Source organism: Peromyscus eremicus, unplaced genomic scaffold (assembly GCF_949786415.1).
Source record: "Peromyscus eremicus unplaced genomic scaffold, PerEre_H2_v1 PerEre#2#chrX_unloc_3, whole genome shotgun sequence".
Taxonomy (NCBI): Eukaryota; Metazoa; Chordata; class Mammalia; order Rodentia; family Cricetidae; genus Peromyscus; species Peromyscus eremicus.
Genome location: NW_026734290.1, coordinates 279,042 through 305,379, shown reverse-complemented (window position 1 = coordinate 305,379; position 26,338 = coordinate 279,042). Strand labels below are relative to the sequence as shown.

Genomic DNA, 26,338 nt, shown 5'->3' with positions numbered 1-26,338 from the left:
GTTACTTGCTTAAAAAGGCCTTGTGCGTTTGATTCTCCAAGCAGCACTTGGAACGGCCTGGTCACTCATCTAAATTTGTGGATACAGGAACTGAGACTGATCCCTGCTCCTTTTGTTCCCCTCTGAGAGGACACATCTGCATGCATTTGTTCAGCATCCAATTGATGGAGTTCTCCCACTTTCACTCAGTCTCTCTTTCTCTGTCTCTCTAAGTATCTCTTTCTCTGTCTCTCTGTCTCTCACATACATGTGTATATGTTGTGTATTTTTCTATGTGTTTGTGCATGTATCTCCCTCTAGTCCCTGCAATAAGGGATCTGAGGTTGGGTATGAGCAGTTCCCTATCTCACAGTTCCCAGGTGATACCTTGGTGAAAATTGGGAGCACCACTTTGAGTATTATAGTTCTGCCAGTGTACTTTCTTTAGTGACACATAGATATTCCCTTGGGGAGTTTATAAATCTGTCATGATGTTGAGTCCCATCCACAAAACTGTTCATGATGTTACTTTGGTCTCCATTGTGACAGGTCCCATCATTGAGAATTTCATTTTGAAGATAGGAGAAACGTTTTCATTGACTCTGGAGAATACACACCTGTGGAGTAGACACTAGGGAAATTCTTAGACAGCTATTTTGGCAAGCCTCCTGAGAGAGCTCATGCAGCTCCACCTCCCATCATCTAAACAGCCTGCCTCTACAGGTGTAGGGTCAGAATAGGTGTAAGTAAATTGTTTGCAAATCTGTGGGTTCGTCCTGGGTTTTGGTAAGAACAATATAAGTAAATTTGTTGCAACAACTCTGGGGAAAGGTGTCCTGACTACCTGGGGAGTCAGGCAACACCTTGATCTGCTTAGGACAGCTCTGATGGCTGGAACTGCAAGAAGACTGTTTAGCCCTGGAGGATGAGGTACCCCACACACCTTGAGCTGCTCAGAACAGCGGCTCTGCCCTGAAGGTGTCCTGGACACCTGAAGTTGTTTAGCACAGCTCTGATGGCTGAAACTGCAAGGGACTGTTCAGCCCTGGAGGGTGAGGTATCCTGGACACCTCAAGCTGCTCACAACAGCTCTGCCCTGAAGGTGTCCCAGAGACCTGGAGCTGTTGTGCACAGCTCTGATGGCTGGAACTGCAAAGAAGCAGCCCGACCATGGAAAGGACAATTTTCTGAATTTTTGGGAAATTCAGGCCTGGAACTGATGGGGGATGATCTCCCTGAAGGATACAACAATCCTGCTCTTCTCCTGGAGAGCTGCTACAGCTGAGCTTTGCTCAGTCCCCTCTTAAGGGGGCTTCTGAGCTGAGCTCTGCTTCTCTTGCCTATGCTGTGGCTTTTTTTACTTCACTCTGCAAAAGGGGAAACCCCTGGAGAAATGTAGCAATATCCTCTGGCACTGGAGAAAAGTGTCACTTTTTAGCTCTTTATGGCTCTGTCCACTGAGGGACGTCTCAGCAAAGATCTTCTGTTCAGCTCCTCCTTGCTCTGCCCTTTCAGCTCCCTTTTGCTCTGTCCACTGGGGGACATCTCAACAATGATCTTCTCTATGCCAGTGAATGAAGACCATCACACCCAAAATTCTTTTGAGAAAGATATTTATTTGGGAAGGAGGAGTCCAGGAGAGTAGCTGCCTCTACCAGGGTGAACAGAAAAGCCATTTTTTTTAAACTGACCAGGCAGGGCGGTTTATACTGGATGTTTTGGAGGTGCAGTCAACCTCGGGTTGACTTGGGGCCCACGGTTCTACTGTTCTGCTCTGTGATTGGTTGATTTCACAAGTCAGTTGGCCAGGGGCAGAGACGGCTCTGATCTGACTGAGACAAACTGTATTTCTTTCTGCCCTGATCTGAGTCTTTCCTCCCTAGTTCTGGGCTCCAGGGTCAGGGTGGGTTTCTTTAGCCAGCTCCTTGTCCCTACAATAGCAAGTTTAATAAGTACCAGAAGTTCCCAGCACTTAGGAGACAAGATGTGACATCCCGTGACATCCAGTAGTCTAGAACACACCCTGAATTCCTGTGATACTTGAGGACTATGTTCATGGAGTTCATTACCTCTAGGTCCAGGACCTACTACCAGGCAAATTCTTTCTATGAAAAGGTCAAGATGGGGCATGAGCAGGTCATGTCACACACGCAGAGCTTAAAGAATGAGACCACCAAGGCCTCAGAGAAATTAAATGGTCTGGCCGAGGATTCAGTCTTCCATTGTTAAGTGCCTGCATTTCAGGGGACCACAACATTGTGCAATGGCCATCTCTGGCTTTCCTTGTTGCTGTACTGCAGAGTCTGAAGCTCTGGCTCCAGCCTTTCTGCCTCTTAGCAAGCTTCCTTAGCAAGTAGTGCTTTGTCTTACGCTTCTCATTCTCAGCATTGCCAATAGTGAAAGAGACTGTTAGCTACTCACAACCCCATATTGTCATACTTAATAGCCTCCAGAACTACTATTTTTAACCTTCCTAATGTCGTGAACATTGAAGTATAGTTCCTCATGTTTTGACATTTCACCATAAAATTATTTTTCTTGCTATGTCATAACTGTAATCACTACTGTTATCAATCATAATGTAAATATCTGTTATGCAGAGTATCTGAGATGCCTCCACTTTGAAAGAGTAATTCCATCACCAAATGAGTCATGACACTTAGAAATCCAGTTTGCAACACGAGATGGATATCATGTACGGTTTTGTGCAGGGGTTTATTGCCATAGGATTGCTACACCACTAGTGTCTCCTACCCTCACTCAGATGGGATTTGTCCTCTTCTTGCTGATATTTTCCCATTTCCATGGTCAGAGAAGAGTAGATGGGGAATCTGTTTTCTTACTATAGGTTCTTGGATTTCTTTTGTTGTTGGAGTTTTCAGAAATAGTATGATTCTTTCGGGAACTCCCTTTTCTCTACCATTGGACAAGAGGAAAATGTCAGAGACCCCCAGACACAGAAAGAGCAGGTAAGAACAAGCAGCTGGGTCAAGGTTAGGTCCAGCACCATTTCCTCCTGTAACATTAGCCTGTTTAACATTTAACCCACTTGTGTTTACTTTATCAGTTTACTCATACACATCCCCCCCCACACACACACATTCAACCCCATCACCATTTTCATGACAGTCAATTGTTTATTTATTTTGTCCATGCACCAGTAGTTCTGGGAAGTGAGTCTTTTGTGAGAATCATTTGACAATCAATCCCTGCTTCTCTGCCTGAAGCTGAAATCCAATGATGGAGAAGGATCAGTCACACATCACACACCTTCACGTCATTATGGGGAGAGAGGTGCTATGAACAGCCTTGAGGGAGTAAGTTCAAAGTCCAGCACCATTTGCTTTTTGGACATTTGCTTTCCAGGGTTTATATATGATCACAGTGAGGATAGCAGCTTGCAAGTAGAAGAGCCCCCTGCAAAGGTCAAGTGAGTCATTCTCTTTGTCACCTCATTGGGTGGCATGTGGCCTTCTTCCTCCCATTCTCTGCATGCCAAGGTGGTCTCTTCACTTTGACAAGCTGTTGGTTCACACTTATAGAGACCTCAGTGGGAGTTAGGCAGCAGTGTTTACTGTGTGTTCTGTTCTCTTTTTTTTTTGTCCTCTCCCATCATTGTTTACCAAATTCCCTATCTGATACTCTCCAAAATGTTGGAACCACAGTGTCAATAACACTAGGGAAGACTGAATGTATTGTCACTTTTCAACGTGATGCCCATATCATAGCTGAGGGACTGTTTTACTCTCCATGTCAGAATGTAGCTCTGCCATGCTGAGAGGTCTTGAGCTCTGCCCCCTGACCCAACATCAGTGATTTTTGTTTCTGAAGCTTCTGGTCCCTGACCCAGCTAATTGTGAGGTTCCATTCATCCTTCCATTTGTGTGGTCTTTTAACTTGAATTGGTGTCATTCTTATTAGAGGAGTGTGTTATATACAATGATCCTTTTATAGAACTGAGTGTTTTACTGGTTCTTTGGTATGATTTGTCAGGTTTGATTTTATTAGTATTGGCTGAGTATTCTCTTGTGCTGTATGTGTTGAGATTCAGAACTCATTGACTTGAGTTCTAATCCTTCTTGTTTCTTTCTGACTAATGATATTTCATTTTTACATTTTCAACACATAGTTATTTGTGAATGAACTCACACACATAGTGTTCACTCAGTTGTGCACACACTATAACTCACATGTAGATGGTGGATGGGAATAGTTTACTAGTGTTCAATGCCTTTATTCTACCATGTTTCCCAGGAATTGAATTCAGACTTGTTGGCATGTACCTTTACTTGCTGAACCATCTACTAGTCCCTAATTTTTAAATGTATACCTTTATATCAAATAGACTTCGACTTCCCTTTTGCAACACTTTATTTTTTGTAGATTCCAATGCTCTGATATTTTCATACATTTCAAGAATGTTATACTCTATTCCTACCACCATTTGTGTCTAAGAACTTTGGAATCCACTCCCAATTTCTTTAGCATCTCACTGATTGTTCAGTGTTTTGTTTTCTAGCCTCCATGTGCTTACATATTTCCTATAGTTCATTTTTGTTCTTTTTTTATTTTTTATACTGTGATCTTATAAAAATAAAAATTATTTCAATTACCTTGTTTTTGAGAAGATTTGCTTTGCATAAAACCATTTTGAAAAGTAACTGCTCAGGCTGCTGATAAAAATGAATTCTGCTACTGTTCCATAAAAGTTCTGTAAATGTTAAATCAGTCCATTTATTTGTATATCAGTTGTTCATTTCTTTCCTTTTGTTTTGATAACTGATATAATCATGTATTGAAATCACCCAAAATAATGATGAATTCTATCTGTTATCTCATATTTTGTAGTGAGTGCTTTATAAAATTGGGAACATCAATGTCACAAGAACATATGTTTATGGACTCTTGTTGAATTTCTCACTTTATCAATATGTAGTGCCCTTCATTTTCTCATTCACTAATTTAACTTTAAAGTGTACATTGTGGACTATCAGTATGGTTACCTGTTTGTTTCCACATGTGATTTTTTGCCTATTACTTTGGCACTGAAGTTCATTTGTTGTAGGTACCAAATAGCTCTATGTAATAGAATATTATTTTAAGGTGTACTGCTTTTGTTCATGTTGAATTTGTTTAACTCTGTGAAGCTATGTTACTGTGACTGTGTAAAACACCTGATGATTTAATAAAGAACTGGCCAATAGCAAGAAAGGAGAAAGGATAGGTGGGACTTGCAGGCTCAGAGTATATATAGGAGAAAACTGGGTAGAAAGATCTAAAATCAGGGAGTCAGAGGAGGAGGAGGAGGGCTCCAGAAGCCAGCCACCCAGCTACACAGCAAGCCACAGAGTAAGAGTAAGAATTACAGATTTTAGAGAACAAGAAAAGCCAAAGGCAAAAGATAAAAGGGTTAATTTAAGAAAAGCTGGCTGGAAATTAAGCCAAATTAAGGGCTGGGTACTCATAAAAAAGAATAAGCCTAGATGTATGATTTACTTAGGAGCTGGATGGAGGGACATCAAAAGAGCAATAACCTCCAAAAACTGCTCTCTTTCACTTACATAGTCTATTCTGTCAGGCTATTTCTTCTAATTGGAATGTAAGACACTTAAAAGTCAGAATTATCTCGTTATAAAATAATTACTATCAGTTTATTATATCTCCTTTACAATAAGTTTTAATTTTTTAAGATAGTTTTTACTTAAATATTTTTAGTCTAATGATGTACTTGGACTCTCTCACATACATTTATACTCAACCTTCCCAGTTCTCTTCTTCTTGCTTTGGTTTTGGGAATGCTTTCTTCTAACTTATTATTTTTGTCTGTTTTTATAGGATACATTTACAGGATACATTGCAATCTTTGTGTTTAGCTACCGTAAGTGCACCAAAGATGAATACATTCTGAATGAAAGGATTCTTTTCTATTATTCAATACAAAATTTTTTTAATACATAGAGTTTTCAAGATAGCAATTTCAATTTCACCCATGGAGAAAAATGACATCATTGTAGGCTATGACAGGCAAAACCGAAGGGTGTTAGAAAATTTAAGCTGCCTTATCCAAGCTTTTAAAATTCTAGTTGTATCCATATTCTGCAAAGCCTTTAGATAGTACTGCATAATTTATTTGTGGCATAATGACATTATAATTTACTCAAATTATTGATATTTGAATGACTGATGTAATAGTAAAACTTACTCTAAAGGTTTCTCTTTTAATCACCAGTAACGTCATATGAGAAATTACTGCAATTATCAGTGATTTTTAAAAACTTAATTTATTCATAATAGACACACAGTCTCAGGGGGAAAAATATTAACATTTAAAAAGGGGTATAGTAACAAAGGCCTGAGAAATTAATGGGCACAAGAGTGGGGTTGTTTTCATTCTCCTGATATGAGAAGTAGATTATATGGACCATGTCTTAATGTTCAACAAACTACTGGGATAAAAAAGGATGCCTTTAATAATGCTTGGTTTACTACAGCCATATTAAAGGTAGAAGGAAAAATACTTATAACTCACAGAGAGACTTGTGTTTTCATGAGTAGAGAAATGAGGATATAAAGTGAGGTCATGTTTGGGAGAGGTTGATTTGCCATGGGGCTATTGTGACAGACTGTGAGATCAATATTGTTGCCTGGCAACCCAGGTGGGATTCTCTCTGCCCAGATCATGGCACAAACAAGCAGGGAGCAGCTGAGATACAGTGTTTTCTTAGGACACTTTATTATCCAAAATATGTGTACCATACAACCTTTATTGTGCACAAAGTGGGAGGTGATTCCAATCAGGCCATGGCAAAATCCTTTGAAATTACCCTTACACCTGGCACTAGTACTTAATAAAGGGTACCTAATCCCACTGAATACTGCCTGAGCAAAAGATGTTCAGAGCCTTTTCTGGGTGGATGTTCCACTAACTAAGAAGTAAACTATGGAATAAGAAATAAAAGCCTCAGAGTTATCTTCCAGGGTAACAGTTGTTCTATTGTTACCTTCTTTCTACAAGGTTTTAAGCCATTTCTTTTAGTAGATTGAGATTGAAGTGGGAGTTGCGTTTCTCTGAGACAGGTGCCCAACTTAACCTATCTGATGCACTGTTAAACCCTAGATGAATGGGGACAGTACCATCTATGAAAGGTGAGGGCCTTTTGTGTCAGTTTTGGACTTGGGGTCTGAAGATAGGTGAGGTTCCTGCCACACTGTTCAAGCTAGGATGCTATTGTTACTTATTGAGAAGTCTCAGTCTCTGGCTCTAGGCCAATGTTGACAATATTTATTGTGATGTTTCTGGACCCTCTTACTGCTAATAATGGGGTTACATTAATTTTTCAATATTTATAGTTACTGTAAATTGTGGAGCTTCCATTGACACTAGAAGAGTGACTCTGGTCTTAGAATCAAGTGAGTAAACCTATGTTTATTCTATGGAAATTCTATGCTGAAACCGAGTTGTCATAGTAATACACTCAGGTTTATTTTCCTTTGACTTCATGTGAGAGATTGCAAGTAATGGAGTCTGCATTCTCCAGGACATCCAAGGGGATTTAAGATCTGTGGAACTGGTGGGCAGTGTACATTCCCAAAGCATGCAGGGCTCTTGAATTCTTGACCAAACAGAAAGAGAAAAACAGTCTTACAGTTATAATAGTTGTTGTGTTTAGCAGGAAATCAAAAATTATCACCCAAGGAGTCTACAAATGGAGCTTAGGTAAGAAGAGAAGCTGCCTGGGCTTTCTTTCTTCACACTTGATAGAAAATGGAGATACAAATTTACAGAGCCACAGTCAGTGTCCCTAGCTGTTCTTTGGTTCTTTAAACTAAACCATTCCACATTTAAAGAGAACCCAACATATCCAGGTTGTTCTTCTCTCTTCCCATGAAGTTGAAAGAATACTGGTATTTCTCCTAGTGTTTGTTTTTGTTTGGCCACTGAGATTATAATATGATTATGTTATGTCCCCTTGATTTGTGGATGCACAAACATCCCATTTATGTTTTTATGTTCTATCCATTTGATAAAATTTTAACAATATGAATACCCAAACAGGAGCTAAATAATCCAACAATTGCTATGCCAATTTGCATGAGAAAAAACCCAGGAGGCCACAGTCCTACATAACAATCTAGCAGAAACTCAGGGATGTTGGGCATGTGAGAAATATTCTTTCCAATGGAATAGGAAAATATGTTACCTGATATAGTTCTTTTTTTTTAGATTGCATTACACTATATTAAAATCCTCTTTCTATGTGTGAACAATACCACATATATTACTTTGTTTACACATTCAGGGCTTCTTTTATTAGTCATTTTTTAAATAAAATCTAAATCATTTATAAGCATATACATTTCTAATATCATAAATATTATCTTCTCAGTTATCTGTTCTAGCTGCCTTTCCTTTCTCCTTCCTTGATTCTTCTTTCCTACCTACTTTCCCTCACCCACTTTTCATCCATTATCTGTTATTATTACTCACTATACTCATATTCAATTTATTTTCCTTTTCATATTTTTCTTTCTTTTTACTTTATTTCCTCCTTCCTTCCTTTATTCTTTCATTCTTCCTTCCCTCTTTTCTTCCTTTCTTTCATTTTTCTTCTATGAAATGTTCTTCTTTACAAGAGCTGAAGATTTAGTTCACAGACTAACCTCATGTGAGGAAAAATTACTACAAGTGAACCTCGTACACATTATTAATAGAAGATGGTGGAAAAATTGTAGCTTGCTTTGCTTGCTGGCATCTGGTTTTGCTAGTGGATTTGGAGTATCAGTGAGCAGAAGGCAGTGTCTTTTCTCTGGGTGAACATTATTAGGAGATGTCTATGCTATAATGGAATGTTGTTTCAAACCAGTGAAATTAGAATAGCTTCCTTTGTCCATTTTCCATTACCTTTGTTGCTTACCAGCAAAGATGCACCTTGAAAGGATTGTTTCTTTTTAACTTTGATGGCATTATATACCAACATGCTAAAAATCCCATACGGGTCTTGCAGGGTCAAAATTTAAAAAGTCTTCCATCCATGCTCTTCCATACATAGAGATACTGTCTATTTAATATATTTTATGATCACAGGTGCAATAATGAGGAGCATAAGGCCTACTTATAATCTAAGATTGGTTTGAACTAAGAGAGCTCATGAATTGGGAAAGAAGATAACATTCTGTATACTATAGAAATATTTATTCTTGTGAGAGAACAGGTAAGACTGTTGGCTCAAAAGCTTAAAATTAGATTCTCAGAGATTTGAATTATATAACAAGCTGCTTTTTATACCTTACAGCTTGCCCTCATGAATAAAGAAGATTTGTCAGCAACAAAAGGGATTCCTAGACCTAGTTTAGTAAAGAGTGAGGATCTCATGTCTCCAGTCATGATGTAAAGCAAAGGATAACCAGAATACAACCCACAGCTCCAGAGAAGCTATCTAAGAAGACGGACCCTAAGAGAGACACATAGATAGCCCTGCAAAGAAGAAATAGATGAGATCTACATGAGCAAACTGGTATTAATGGGGTAATGGAGGGCAAGGAATGGGGAATGAGAACACAGGGGAATGGGATGGTCAAGCTGGAAAGGGACAGAGTGGGAGAGCAAGGAAAAAGATACTATGATAAATGAAGACATCATGGGAATATGGAAAAACAGGGTGCTAGGAAAGTTCTCAGGAACCCACAAGGATGATCTCACCTTAGAGTACTGGCAATAGTCGAGAAAGTGCCTGAGCTGGCCTACTCAGGGACTGGATGGTTAAATACTCTAACAATCATCATAGAACCTTCATCCAGTGACTCATGGAAGCAGATCAACAGATCCACAACCAGGTGCCAGGCCAATTTCCAGGTGTCCTATTGATGAGAGAGACAAGGAATTCTATGACTATGATGGAAAAAAGTACAGAGACAACTAGCCAAAGTAGTGTAAATGCATGAACGGTGATCCAAAAGCTGAGGAGACGCCATGGTACTGGACTAGGCCCTCTTGATAGGTGAGACGGTTGTTTAGCTTGAATTGTTTAGGGGACACCCAGGCAGTGGGATCAGGACCTGTCCCTAGTGTATTAGCCAGCTTTTTAGAGCCTAGTTCCTATAGTGACACACTTTGAGAAGCCATGGTGCAGGGAGAAGGGGCTTGGACCTGCTTCAACTGAAAATACTAGGCTCTGCTGACTCCCCATGGGAGACCTTGCCTTGGAGGAGGAAGGAATGGGGTTGGGTTGGGTTGAAGGCTGGGAGGTGGGAGAAGGGAGGACAGGGAAATCTGTGGTTGGTATGTAAAATGAATAGAAAATCTCTCTATAATAAAAAAAACTAAAAAAATCTTAGTGCTATTACATTATCTGGCATCTCTGGAAAATTCCCTTACAGGGCAATACTTCAATATGATGTGCCAAGTGAATAACTGATTGGGAAAGGAAGATGCTCAGAACTTCAAATACATATATATATACATATATATATGTATGTATATATGTAATAAAGCTATGATATAAGATAAACAACTGATTGCTGATTATCCTACTTTATTACATTTCTACCAGACACATGAAAATATCTCTTTGAATACACACATAAAGTATTTAATGTTTCTGCTGTGGGATGTTCTGTATGGCAAATGTGTTACTAATTAGTCAATAAATAAAACACTGATTGGCCATTGGCTAGGCAGAAAGTGTAGGCGGGACAAGGAGGAGAATAAAGCTGGGAAGTGGAAGGCTGAGTCAGAGAGACACTGTCAGCTGCCACAATGACAAACAGCATGTGAAGATGCCGGTAAGCCACGAGCCATGTGGCAAGGTATAGATTTATAGAAATGGATTAATTTAAGCTGTAAGAACAGTTAGCAAGAAGCCTGCCATGGCCATACAGTTTGTAACCTATTTAAGTCTCTGTGTTTATTTGGTCAGGTCTGAGTGGCTGTGGCACTGGTGGGTGAGAGAGATTTGTCCTGACTGTGGGCCAGGCAGAAAAACTTTAGCTACCAATGGCGTCCAACGTGGTGGCAAGAGTTTCCACCTAAAACCTGAGAAAAGATTCTAAAACGGAGCTAAAAACAGTTTCTAATTGTCTCTCTCAAATGAGCCCCAGCTGCCGGTTTGAGCTACTGGTGAGTTCCTAGCGCGTGTGCTCGACCTGCAGTATGGCAGGAATGAGGCCTCTGCAAGTGGCACATTAAGCTGCACGGTGGATTTAGACTTTGCTAGTATAAAACAAAAAAAAAAAAGAGGTTTCTGGGCTACATGCTGCTTGGATAAATCATAGACCCACAATAGCTCCCAGAACTAGCGGTAAACTACGACCGCCATGTTGGGAAGCTGAGGTGGGCGGAGCCAGCAGCCACAGCTGCTGCAGGTTAAAGCAATAGATTCACAATAAGACAGATTCAGATGTAATAGTTTACAATGTGTGTAAAAGATACGTAGGCTTGAAAGAGTCAAAAAAGGTGATATATACAGTCAGTGAAACAAATACATAGTTTTAAAAAATAAAGTCTTTAAAGAGACATTAAATTAATATAAAAAATATAAGCCACGTAAAGATGAATATTACACAGAGAATCTGGATTGTGTTGTCTTTGGGATTCTTAACTTCAGAGAGATATTTGATTGTAAAGGAAGCTGAGTTAAACCAATATGCATATTTTAAAGATATCTTGACTTCAAAATTTGGATGTAAGGATATGTTGCTTTGGAAAGGAGACTCGGCTTTTGTTCCCACAGAAAGCCAAAGGCTATGGATTTGTTCCAGATTAAGATACATCAGGTGTGACCAGCCAAGACCCCCTGAAAGGTCTCCGATGACACCAGGGCCCAGATGATCCAACATCCAGAATGATTTGAAGACAACTGGCTCAGACAATACAGCCTCATGGACTATTCCATAATCCTAAAATTTTCTTTGTGTCCTCATAAGATACAGCGCCCCCCTCCAGCAGGAAGTAGTAAGAGAAGCTATGCCCAAATTCCCAAATTATATGTAATTTTACTTTGTTAAGGTTAAAACCTTCCTTTTGAAAAAAAAAAAACAAAGGGGAAGTGCTGTGGGATGTTCTGTATGGCAAATGTGTTGGTAATTAGTCAATAAATAAAACACTGATTGGCCATTGGCTAGGCAGGAAGTGTAGGCGGGACAAGGAGGAGAATAAAGCTGGGAAGTGGAAGGCTGAGTCAGAGAGACACTGCCAACCTCCATGATGACAAACAGCATGTGAAGATTCCGATAAGCCATGAGCCACGTGGCAAGGTATAAATTAATAGAAATGGATTAATTTAAGCTGTAAGAACAGTTAGCAAGAAGCCTGCCGTGGCCATACAATTTGTAACCAATATTAAGTCTCTGTGTTTACTTGGTCGGGTCTGAGGCTGTGGAACTGGCAGGTGAGAGAGATTTGTCCTGACTGTGGGCCAGGCAGGAAAACTGGAGCTACATGTCTCTAGTAGTTGTGTGTGCTGTGCTATGAGTGTTGCTGTTGCAAGCTGAGCAAAGGGCATGGCCCAGCTGGAGAACCACAATATGATGAGTGAGGGGTTGCTGTCCCCAGACTGGGAGGAGTGCTCAGTTGAGAAATGGGAGTCAGTGTGTCAGGTCCTTCCCTTGCTGGGTGGGAGGAAGTGGTCAGATGCAGAGTTCTGCTTGTTCTTGTCCTGCATTGTCTAGCATGGTGCCACCCTTCCTGCCTGCTCCAGTGTGGATCTTTGTGGTCCTGCAAAGTTTTTGCAATTGTTGAGATTGGCTGGCAGCCTCTGAATAACTTCACTCTGTTGGCTGCATCTGTGCAGAACACTGAGAGCAGGACTGTGCTTTGGAATGTCCTTGTTGATATCACTGTGAAATGCCAGCACCGTGTGTGTTGTTTCTATGGAACATAGATTTCCAAACTCAAAGAGAACTGGTCCATCCCTTATCTTCCAGAAGTTCTACACTTTCAACATTTAACATTAAGATTTAAAATCCAAGTGGAATTAATTTTAGGAGCTTGTAAACAGTATTTCCTGATTAAAGTTGCACTCTAATGCTCAACTGTGATGTAGAAGAGTAAAAATGATGGTAATAGAACTGATGGTACATGGTCTTCACAGTTCTTAGTGTGGAACCAAAATAAGACCAAAATACTTTCAACCCAAAACTAAAGGCCTAAGACTGCTCCTTTTTAGCTACAGGGCATAAGTTACTGGAACAGGCCAGAAGTTACTGAAACCAGTCAGTTCAGATTCCAGAAATCAGGAAGTGTAAACGTACAGAGCCACAAAGTAGTCAGGAGGTAAAGGCTGCTGGAGTATGGAATGTCCTCTCCCTGGCCCCCTAGGCAACTGCTAGATCATAGAATGTCCCAACCCTAGTTTCCATAGGGACTGTGTAATCACCAGATGCCCCCATCTGGGGGCAGCCAATGAGAAATGGTGGCAGGCAACCACTCCCTTAGAAGTAATTTCTAGAAGTCCCTAGAAGCGAGCCAATCAGAATTGTACCCATACTAGCACCCCTAAATGATGTAACCTTGTGATTTTTCCCTTTAAAAGCTGAGCTTGCAGATAATTGGGCACTTCCTCCAGCCTCCACTGCATTGGATCTGTTTGACAAAGTCCCTGCCTAGGCTTGTATTGCATTTGGATATCCCGAAATTAAACCTTGCTTTTGCATTCCGGCTTGCTCGTCCTTAGTGGTCTCTCTGGGGGTCACAATCTGGGCACAACACTTAGGAGACATTAATTCACAAAATAGAATTTAGGTAAGATAGGGCTGCATCACAAATACCCCAAAGATAAGTAGTATGGTAACCATGCTGATGAGAAATTACTAGGAAAAGATGTAAAAGTTTGTTCCTCAGGATTAACCAGCTACATTCCTTAACATGGGAGACAACCCTTGTTTATAACCATTAGAAAGGCCCATCCTTCCACTAAAAACCGGGTCTCTAACATGCTGTTCAAGAGACCATTACAAGGTCACAACCAACATTAAGTCCTGGTATGCCATGGAGGTTTATTAATTCTTGAACAGGGAGTCTCCAGTTTTTTTGAAAAGCAGTTTTGAGTCAAGTTCTCCTACATTGGTTGAGGTGGACTTGAACCCTGTCTGTAGCCCCACATAGCATTGCCTTTGTTATCCCCTGACTAATCACCCTAAATTCTATATTACATGTCTGCACCACCACAAGGTTCTAAAATTACCAGTTTGAGTCACATAGTGAATTGTCCACTGCACAACAAGGAAAGGAAATGTGTGTGAAAAATGGCTTCTTCAGACCAGAAGAGGAAGAAGAGTGGAAATGGCCTGCAGAGAAGTGATGATGACTGTAGACAGGAGAACAGGCCACTGTGTACACAGCATTGGGCATTAGACTAGGCAATAGCTTGATCACAGATTGAAGTTGAGTCTAGTGAGCTGAATGGGTCTCCATTACAAAGAAGGGATGATGGAGCATGGTGAGTGACTTTCTCTATAATTTCCCTGCATGTATTAATTTCTCCCATGTGAATGAAGATGGACACTATTGTGTGGTGTACAGTTTATGGAGGATAGCTTGGACTGTTAAGTATTCAGTTTCCAAATAGCAAACTCTCCTATGGAGATATGTGCAATCCTTACTGATACAGTGAAGTCAGCTGAGATATTTGAGATACAGGCCTTTGGCCATAATTCCATGTGTTAGCTTACAACACTCAGTTGCTACCATTTTACATGTGACAAAGTCATTCAGTCTCTTATAAATGGTATTCACTCTACCATGGGGGTGCCTACTCTGATTCAAAGTCAGTATAGCTACGTATGCTTTCAATCACTTTTGTTACTTTAAAATATCTATTATTGGTATCACTTTTAATATTCATTTTCTTTTAATGCATTACTGATAATTTTTTCTATGTTTCCCAGTTTAAGAATTTTATTCCATTTTTTCCTTAACTGGTTTGTTTATGTATTTATTTATGTCAGTTTATAGCAGTGCTTCTCATTCTTAGAGGTCATGGCTCCCTTTGGGGGATCAAATAACCCTATCACAGGACAGGTCTAAGACTGTCAGAAAGTGCACATATTTATATTATAATTCTAAGAGGAAAAAATATAGTTATGAAGTAGCAGTGAAAATAATTTTATAGTTTGGGTGTCACCACATCATGAGAAACTGTATTAAAGAGTCACAGCATTCGGAAGGTTGTGAACCCTTGGTTCAGGTAAAAATCTCTTGTAGCTCAGGCTTGCCTCACATTATGTAATTGAGAATTTGCTTTGAACACCTAATCCTGCCTCTGTCTCCCAGTGCTGGAAAGCAAGTCCTGCAACTCCTTCCAATATGAGCCTTGACTGATCTGTGGGAAAGAAAAATAGACCAGAGAATAAGTATCCTCCAACTTCTCTAGATTTTATTTTGCATATACAAATGAGGTGGAACTTGTGTAAGAATTGAGTTCACTGGCCAACTATAAAGCACATGTAGTCACAGCAGAGAGAGAGATGAGGAAGAAAGAGGGTGAAAACTTTCCTGCTGTGATAGTAGTTGACATTAGCAATGAGTAGTGAGGTTATCAATGTTACAAGATCAATAAATGTTCTGACTGGCCATTTCATGGGTCCACAGACCAGGCAATCAAGAATCTGGATACCAAAGAACTGAAATTTTGTAAAACCAAATTAGAGTAGTTACACTATTTGAACCTAAGAAGTAGAACTGAATAGAATGGTGTGGCCCTGCCTAACATGACTGTGTTTTCCAGGTTTAAGATGTATACCCCAAGAGAAATGGTGTGAATAGTACTTGGTGTCCTCTAATACAAATCCCTGGTTTCTGGAGCACATGGCCATAAAGCCTGTTTCAACTTTTTAACAAAATTATTTGGGATTATATTTACATTATTATCACAATGTCTTCCTGTTGTGCCCAGATCCTGACCCCCAGAGAGACCACCAAAGATGAGCATGCCAGAATGCAAAAGCAAGGTTTAATTCTGGATATACAAGCCTAAGGAGGGACTTTGTCCAATATAGTCAACACAGTGGAGGCTGGAGGAAGTGCCTGCCTGTCTGCAAGCTCAGTTTTTAAAGGCAAAAGCCACAAGGTTACATCATTTAGAGGTGCTAGTACGGGTACAATTCTGATTGTTTCGCTTCTAGGAGCTTTCTAGAAGTCATGGATTAATCTTACTTCTAAGGGAGTGGTTACCCACCACCATTCCTCATTGGCTGCCCTCAGGTAGGGACATTTCTGTGGTCAGTTACCCTGGAAACCAGGGAGAGGACAATCCATAGTCCAGCAGTCATTACCTCATGACTACGTTGTGACTCTGTACTATTACACTTCCTGGTTTCTGGAATCTAGACTGACTTGTTTCAGTAACTATTGGCCTATTCCTAGAAGGAGAAATCTTAGGCCTTAGTTTTTGGGTGAAAGCATTTTGGTCTTATTTCTAAGATGGATCATTTTGGTCTCACATTCCCTGCTTTCATACCCTCCCATAGACCCTTTATTGTGTTCTAATCCATGGTTTCTTTTTGTTTAAGAACAGTTACTGTTTGAATGTGACCTGTATTTGGTTGCAGGATTTCCCAGTTGTGAAGCAACAGTTTGGTTGCACTGGACTTTGATTATGTAATGAACAGTGCACCCATAGAAGCATGTGCCTTGGAAGAAAAACAGGAAGTGCTCTGGAGATTAGAGAATTTTACTAAAATACCAAATCTTCTGGTTAGTGTCCTATCCAATCAAGTGTGGAAGGACCCACCTGGGAGGGTTTATTTTCTCTCTGAGGCCTTTGAAATCTGCTTACCCAGTAGGGAAACTGCTAATATCCTGAAGCCCAGGTGAAGTCTCTGATGAGGGACTCTGGGGAGTGTTAGCAATTAGGAACACCAGTAGGAGGTAGCTTCCAGTTTCTTTCCAGGATTCTCCCCTTGTTCTGCTTTAGGGATCTGTAAGGAAGTCCACAAGCCCATGCTGTGGTGAGTGTAGCACGTTCAGTGCAGGTCTGTTGAGCTTTCTTTTCTGCTGGGACTAGGATGAACCATGATCCAGACTGTGGTTTTGTTGGTCCATGTGTTAACCTCGGCACTAGTGCTTGTCCTCTGAGCCTTCCTGTGTATGGATTTCTTGAGTATGTAAGTATGTAGAGCCTCTGCAGCCCTGCATGGGAAGATAGGATGCTTGTAATATCACTGACCAGTATGTGCCCATGGCCCAGTTTTTAGTGTGTGGTGGATAGCAATAATGCCTGCTCTGCCACCATCCTTTCTCCATGTTCTAGCAAGAGGCTGTGGATCAAAAAACAGAGACAAGAGACAGCAGGTCATTCGCCTCAGCAGAATGCCAAATGTCATTTATTGAAGGAGGAAGGAAACCTTAAATACAGTCTTACAGCACAATGGGAGAACCCCAGAAGGCAGAAGTTTCCTACTGATGTTTACAATCTTGCATCTAAGCTCTTAACACCCAATATGCAGGATACACAAACAAGGAACTTCCCTTAAGCATTGAGGAGGGTGGAAACTGGCAGGGAATTAGCATAGGGAGAACATCAAGGTCAAAGTCAGCAAGGAAGGCTGGAGAAATTTCGCAGTTGTGCATTGTGTTGTGTGGGTGGATAGGGCAGAATCCACATCTTGTGCCATAATCCATGTGACAGGAATCATTCATAACTAATAAGAAGTCTTTGTGTCATGATTTGAGAGCTGGTTGGTGGTCTAAATGAAAGCCTGCTACAGATTCACACTCACTCTTTCTCATAGAGGGTTTCTCTTCAGATATTACTATTGCATATATATTTGTATGTCTATATTCATAAATAAATATGAGCTGCTGAGTCCATTTGGTATTTTTTCTATTTATATGATTTTAGTGCAGTCCACTTTGTTTTGGATAACCAACTATATCTCATCCCTGGGAAATACAATTCTGCCTCTCAATAGTCATTAGTTTCCCATAGTTCTTGGTCTAGGGAGATGGTTCATTAGATCTCTTCAAACCTCCTATGTTACTATGTCTATTGGCCATGTTTTCTCTTCCACATGAGATCTTCTTGCAGGGCTCAGGATCTGTCTACTTTGTCAGCTTTGGCTTTGTGTTCCCAGCTCCTGTATGAATGCAGGTCTGGAGTAGGTCTCCTCTTCCTGAGCCCTGTGTTTGTAGTGGATGGGCTGCCCTGTTGTCTCTTCTGGCCTTGATCTTAGAGCAGCTCTCCAGTTTAGCTGCCAAGCACTCCCCATTCTGCTACTTACCAAAAAAACTAATGTCACCACAGGATTCCTATATCCTCTGAGTCAGGCAAAAAATAGTGTCTAGAAGGTTATTTCCAGGGAGGAGGAATGTCTGTGAGCACATTTTCTGGGTGTGTCTGTGAGGGACTTGCCTGGGGGATGCATCTGGAGATTGCAGTGAGGAGAGAACTAGAGGAATTTCTGTTGAGATCGTCTCAGGGATAAGATATGTTTAGTAGGTGATTTGTGGGCTTGGCCCAGGGAAATAGGAATGCAGGGCTGTAAAAGTTCACAGGCCATGTGCACCAACACTGCTCTTCTCTTGCCTATCTCAAATATCTATGGAACTGAAGGAGGTGTTCATGGAGTGTCACGTGGCCTGATAATTTGAAGTCCTGGAAACCACGGAACCTGAATCTAGCTGGACAAGCATCCAACCTAGGCTGATGATGAAACCAAGAGATGTGAAGTTCCCTATTGTGCTGTTGTAGTTGCTAGGAGTAGCTGGGTGCTGGGAACAATGCAAGAACTACTTGCCATGGTCATAGAGGTGAGAACCTGATGCAGGAAAAGTGAGACAGAAATCCATCTACATTTTTAAAGCATCTTCCTGCCACCAGGTTGTCTTCTGATTCTTTAGTCTATAAGCCAATCTCCAGAGCCTTGTTTGAGTCCATATGCCTTCCAAATACTTCTTGATTGCTCAGCTGCCATACTTAGCTTTCCAGGAGCCTCCATTGTCTCAGAGACTTCAGATACTGCTAGAGTCTTGGATGTTCCTGAGACAGCATGGGTGATCCCCATTGGTGAGCTCCTTGGTAAAACTGGAAATGTTATAAGGCAAATAATCTCATTACTGTTGTTTTGTAATCAGTGTGTTAAAGCCTTTGCATATCATAGTAATCTTCAAAGGTATAAAAGAACACACACTGGGGAGAAACCCTATGAATATAATCAGTGTGCAACACTGTACTCTACAAAAGCATGAAAGAACACATTCAGAAGAGAAACCCTATGAATGTAATCAGTGTGCTAAAGCCTTTGCACAACACAGTACTCTTCAAAGCATGAAAGAACACATACTGGAGGGAAACCCTATGAATGTAATCAGTGTGCTAAAGCCTTTGCACAATACAGTACTCTTCAAAAGCATGAAAGAACACATACTTGTGCAAAACCCTATAAATGTAATCAGTGTGATAAAGCCTTTGCAAAACACAGTACACTTTAAGTACATGAAAGAACCCAGTCTGGAGAGAAACCCTATGAAAGTAATCAATTTGGTAAAGCCTTTGCAAAACATTGTCAGCTACAAATGCATTTAAGAACACATACTGGAGAGAAACTATATGAATGTAATCAATGTAGTAAAGCCTTTGCATATCACCAAACTCTTCAAATGCATTAAAGAACACATACTGGACAGAAACTCTGTGAATGTAATCAGTGTGGGATAGCCTTTGCACAACATGCTCATCTTCAAAGTCATAAAAGAACACATACAGGAGAGAAACCATATGAATGTAAGGAATGTGGTAAAGCCTTTGTACGATTCAATAGTCTTCAAAGGCACACAAGATCCCATACTGGTGAGAAACCCTATGAATGTAATCAGTGTGGTTAAGCCTTTGTACAACATGGTAATCTTCAAGTACATAAAAGAAGACATACAGGAGAGAAACCCTATGAATGTAATCAATGTGGTAAAGCCTTTGCACATCACCAAACTCTTCAAATGCATAAAAGAACACATACTGGAGATAAATTCTATGAATGTAATCAATGTGTTAAGGCCTATGCTCATCACAGTACTCTTCAAATACATACAAGAAGACATGCTGGAGCAAAATCCTATGACCATTATTAATGTGGTAAAGCTTTTCATCATCACAGTCATCTTCAAATGCATGAAAGATCACATACTAGAGAGAAACCCCATGAATTTAATCAATGTGGTAAGGTCTTTTCACACACAGTACCCTTCAAATGCATGAAACAACACCTATTGGAGAGAAACCATATGAATGTAATCTGTGTGAGAAAGTCTTTGTATATATCAGTAGTCTTTGAAATCATTAGAAAAAGTCATACTGCAGAGAAACCCTAAAAATATAGTCAGTGTCATACAGTTTTTTTCTTTATACACAAATAAACCTTTTTCTGTGCAGTCAATCTCTTAAAGCCTTTGCATATTACAATAGTGTTTGAGTACCTGCAAAAAGTACTGAGGGCTTATTATTATAAAGTATTTGGCACGATCCTTATCCAAAAGACTTGCATTCGTTTACACAACGGTGTTCATTCTGTAAAGAACAATTTGACAGTATCAGCAATCTGTTCATGCATCATGATGTCCATTTTTACAGTGTTTGCCCCTGCAAAACCATGGAATAAATGAATTTATTAGTTTATAAAGCCCTCTGTGTAGAATAAAAGGTCAGCCAAAGAAACATATCTGGAAACTAAAACCAGAGCCAGTGAAAAACATTCAATTTGGCACTGAAACCAGAGCCAAAGAAATACATTCTACCTCTGACCAACTGACAACAACATCAACCAATCCATGACCAGAGAATCCAACCAATCACTGTGCATGAAACCCTCCCAATCTCGGAGCATGAACTTGAAATCCAACCAATACCTATCCTCAAAATATTTTCACTGGAAATCTTCACCACTATGAAGCCCTGTAGAAGCCTTGTGTCTGTTGAGCTGGCAGCTGCTCTTTTTCACACTGACACAGGCAGCCACTATTCTGGATTCCTCTCCCTATATAAATCTCTTGATTTAGATTTGGGTGAAGATCTTCTTTTGCCAGAGCAGAGCAGAATCTCTGCTGGGAAACTTCCTAGTGGAGTGGAACAGAGAAATAATGGACACCTCTGCAGAAAAATTCTCTTCAGGGAGTGGAGCAGAGCAGCAAAAGACAGATCTGCTGGAAATCTGTCTTAGCTGAGTGTAGCACAGCTAATCTGTAATTGCTCATTTTTGGAGAGGAGCAGGTTTGCCACATCCTTCAAGTAAACTATCCCATACTGGGACAAGCTTTCAGGACTAGCCTAACTTTCTAACAAGTCAGTATTCCTATCTCCTCACAGCTTTAGGTATCCAGCTTCTTTGCACAGCTTTTTTTTGAGAGCTGTAGGTATCCTGGAAACCTTTCCTGCACAGCTTCAGGTAGAGCCTGACAATCCAACAGCCAGTATATCTTTTTCCTTTCAATTGTATATATCCAGGATACCGTCTACTCCCAACTATAAGTGTAGCCTAACTTTTGATACTCAGGGAACTTTTCCTTCCAGAACTAAACACTTCCACCATGAATTTAAATAATAATGTAGTATTTTTAGATTTTATACTCCTCTTTAATTACATGAAATAACTAATTCAGGTGTCAAACTTTATGGATTTGTATTAGTTCCTTTTCTGTTCTTGTTATGTAATGTCTATGTCAACTTATGAGGTTTTTTTTGGCCCCAGGGTCATCATGTAAGTCAGACATGGCAGAAAAATCAAGAGCTCACATCCTTAGATTGCATTATGAAGCAGAGTGGGAACTGAAAATGATGTGTGGATGTAAATTATCAAATCCTACCCCTGATGACATATTTCCTCAGCAGAATAGCATTTCCCAAACCTTCACAAATGATACCACCAACTGAAAAGGATTTCTTTGAATTCAAGTGTACATGCTTGCTTTCTGTTATATGAACCAATTCACAATGAAGAAAATCTTTGTAAACCTTTAATTGTCTCAATATCTGTGCTACAGCAATGCATGCTTACAAATGAAAAAATTTCATCAATGAAAAATTGTTTTTTTTAAAGAGTTGTTTTAATTTTAATTATGTGATATTAGTACATGTTTTTTTGGGATATATGAATTTGAATACTAGTTTCTGAAAATGTTAGGCTTTTGGATCTTCTTGTAGCAAGAACTGAAGGAAGTTGTCAAAATCAGGTCTTATTTCTAGGAATAAAGTTTCCTTAAGTGCCCAACCATGTCTCTGGTTGTGAAAATATTTTAAAGCCTATTTATAACACATTAAAGTCAGGAAATAGGGACAAACTTATACAAGAGAAAAAAATTTTTCATGTAAACAACTTGGTACAGATTTTAGAAATCACAGTTGTCTTCAGCTTAAAAAAAAAATCTTACATCATTTACTTTGCAGTATAGCCTTTAAGGAAGTAAATTAGTTACTATGTTTAGTCAAGACTGATGGGGGAGATCAATGCATTTTCATTTCTATTTTGAAACATTTGAGGTAGATAGCAAGGTGCAGTATATGTGGGGCAAATTCATTTAGTTAAATTTGTTTTGTGGTCTTTATATTTCTTCTGTGGCTTTTGATCATCTTCCTTTGAGTTTTTACTTAGTGATATGTATTTTTATGCTATAATACATAGAATGGGAAACCCATCATCTTACTACTCTATTGTTTATTTAAATATCAGGCAGTGTAGGATCATACTTTCTGAGTAAGAGTGTCTGTGAAAAAGGTGGTGGGTTGTGGTGTTTGGTTTTGATTTCATTTTTCACAAATTCCCTTGAGATTTTGTTGTTTATGTTAAGCCTGGCATGGATTTCAGGAATGCTTCAAGGATACATTTGAACTCATGATCCTCATGTGTCTAATTCCAGAGTATAACACCAAGAGTAGATAATCTATGCCCAATGTGTGCTGTTTTGTCAACCCAACAATGTTAATTTTAAAATACTTAATAGAAAAGAATACAAGAAACATTAAACACTTTATATGTGCATTCAAAGTGGTATTTTCACGTGTCTGGTAGAAATGTAATAAAGTAGGATAATCAGCAGTCAATTGTGTTTCTTATATCATAGCTTGACGATTTCTTTCTGTATATATAATTTGAAGTTCCAAGCATCTTCCTTTCCCCATCACTTATCCATTTGGCACTTCACATTGAAGTATTGCCCTGTAAGAGAATTATCCCAAGATGGCAGATAAGGTACAATTTTTTACCATCTTCTATTAATTATGTATATGCGGTTCACTTGTAGTAATTTTTTCTGACATGAGCTTGGTCTGTGAACTAAATCATCACCTCTTGTAAAGAAGGACATTACATAGAAGAAAAATGAAAGAAAGGAAGGAAGAATGAAAGAATAAATGATGGAAGGAAGAACACAAGTAAAGAGGAAAGAAAAATATGTAAAGAAAAATAAAATGTATATGAGTATAGTGCATAATAATAAAAGATAAAGGATGAAAGGTGGATGAGGGAAAGTAGGTAGGAAAGAAGAATCAAGGAAGGAGAAAGGAAAGGAAGCTAGAACAGATAACTGAGAAGATAATATTTATGATATTAGAAATTTTTGTGCTTATAAATGATTTAGAGTTTGTAAAAAAATTATTGATAAAAGAATCCTTTAATGTGTAAACAAAGGAATATATGTGGTATTGTTCACGCGTAGGAAGAGTATTTTAATATAGTATAATGCAATCTAAAAAAAAGAACAATATCAGTTAACATATTGTCCTATTCCATTGGGAAGAAAATTTCTCCCATGCCCAACATCCCTGAGTTTCTGCTAGATTATTATGTAGGACTGTGGCCTCCTGGTTTTTTTCTCATGCAAATTGGCATAGCAATTGCCAATTTGTTGGATTATTTAGCTTCTGTTTGGGTATTCATATTGTTAAATTTTTATCAAATTCATAGAACAATAAACATAAATGGGATATTTGTGAGTCCACAAATCAAGAGGAAATAACATAATCATATTATAATCTCAATAGTAAATAAAAACAAACACTAGGAGGAAGACCAGTATTCCTTCAACTTCATGGGAAGAGAGAACAACAACCTGGATATGTTGGGTTTTCTGGAAATGTGGAATGGTGTAGCAATAATGCACATGCTACCACCACCCATTCACCATGTCTGAGTGAGGGGCTATGGATCAAAAAACAGACACAAAGACAGCAGGTCATTCACCTGAGGAGAATGCCAAATGCCCTTTATTGAAAGAGGGAGGAAATCTTAAATACAGGCTTACAGCACAATGGGAGAACCCCAGAGGCAGAAGTTCCCTACTGATGTTTACAATCTTGCATCTAAGCTGTTAATGCCCAATATGCAGGATACACATCAAGGAACTTCCCTTAAGCATTCAAGAGGGTAGAACCCAGCAGGGAATTAGCATAGGGAGGACATCTGGTCAAGGTCTGCAAGCAGGCAATGGATTTACACAATATGGGAGGATACCAGGGCCCTACAGAGTGGTTTAGTTTAAAGACCCAAAGAACAGCTAGGGACATTGAATGTGGCTCTGTAGAATTTGTATCTCCATTTTCTATCAAGTGTGAAGAAAGAAAGCCCAGGCAACTTTCCTTCTTAACTAAGCACCATGTGTACACTCCTGGGGTGAGCACTCCTGGGGTGATAATTTTTGTTTCCCTGCTAAATACAACAACTTTTGAAACTGTAAGACTGTTTTTCTCTTTCTGTTTGGTAAAGAATTCAAGAGCCCTGCATGCTTTGGGAATGTACACTGTCCACCAGGTCCTCAGATCTTAAATCAACTTGGATGTCTTGGAGAATGCAGACTCCATTATTTGCAATCTCTCACATGAAACCAAAGGGGGAAAAAAAAACTGAGTGTATTACTAAAACAAATCGGTTTCAGAATAGAATTTCCATAGAATTAACATAGGTTTACTCACTTGATTCCAAGACCAGAGTCACTCTTCTAGTGTCAATGGCACCTCCACAATTTACAGTAACTATAAATATTGAAAAATTAATGTAACCCCATTATTAGCAGTAAGAGGGTCCAGAAACATCAGAATAAATATTATCAACATTGGTCTAGAGCCAGAGACTGAGACTTCTCAATAAGTAACAATAAAATCCTAGCTTGCACAGTGTGGCAGGAACCCCACCTATCTTCAGACCCCAAGTTCAAAAGTGACACACAATGCCTTCAATTTTCATAGGTGGTACTGTCCCTATTCATCTAGGGTTTTAGAGTGTATCAGATAGGTTAAGTTAGGCATCTGTCTCAGAGAAAAGCAACTCCTACTTCTACATCAATCTAGTATAAGAAATGGCTTAAAACCTGGCAGAAAGAAGGTAAAAATAGAATAACTGTTACCCTGGAAGATAACTCTGAGGCTTTTATTCCTTATTCCATAGTTTACTTCTTAGTTAATGGGGCATCCACCCTGAAAAGGCTCTGAACATCCATTGCTCAGACAGTATTCAGTGGGATTAGTAATAGTGCCAGGGGCAAGGTTAATGTCCAAGGCTTTGGCCATGAACTGATTGAAATCACCTCCCACTTTGTGCACAATAAAGGTTTTATGGTCCACTTATTTTGGATAATAATGTGTTTAAGAAAACACTGCATTTCAGCTACTCCCTGCTTGTTGGTCCCATGACATGGGCAGAGAGAATCCCACTTGGGTTGCCAGGCAATAATATTGATCTCACAGTCTGTCACAATAGCCACATGGCAAATTAATCCCACCCAATCATGATCTCACTTTATGTCCTCATTTTTCTACTCCTGAAAACACAAGTCTCTCTGTGAGTTATAAGTATTTTTCCTTCTACCTTTAATATGGCTGTAGTAAACCAAGCATTATTGAAGGCATCATTTTTTATCCCAGTAGATTGTTGAACATTAAGACATGGTCCATATAATCTACTTCTCATATCAGGAAAATGGAAACAACCCCATTCTTGTGTCCATTATTTACTCAGGCCCTTGTTACTTTACCTCTTTTTAATGTTATTTTTTTCTGCCTGAGGCTGTATGTCTCTTATGAATAAATTAAGTTTTTAAAAATCACTGATAATTTCAATAATTTGTCATATGACGTTACTGGTGATTAAAAGAGAAACCTTTAGGGTAAGTTTTACTATTACATCAGTCATTCAAATACAATCAATAGTTTGGGTAACTTATAATGTCATTGTGCCACAAATAAATTATGCAGTACTATCAAAAGGCTTTACAGAATATGGACACAACTACAATTTTACAAGCTTGGATAAGGTAGCTTAAATTATCTAACACCCTTCTGTTTTGCCAATCATAGCCTACAATGATGTCATTTTCTCCTTGGGTGAAATTGAGTAGTGTTATCTTTAAAACTCTATTTATTAAAAAATTGTTGTATTGAATAAT

General features: G+C 39.3%; 1 long non-coding RNA gene across 1 annotated transcript; it reads left to right on the top strand.

Moving 5' to 3' along the window:
* Positions 1 to 9,115: 9,115 nt before the first annotated feature.
* On the top strand, positions 9,116 to 9,849 carry LOC131901133 (uncharacterized). Its single transcript, XR_009376382.1, has 2 exons — positions 9,116 to 9,191; positions 9,273 to 9,849. It is a non-coding gene; the product is annotated as an uncharacterized LOC131901133 (long non-coding RNA).
* Positions 9,850 to 26,338: the final 16,489 nt, after the last annotated feature.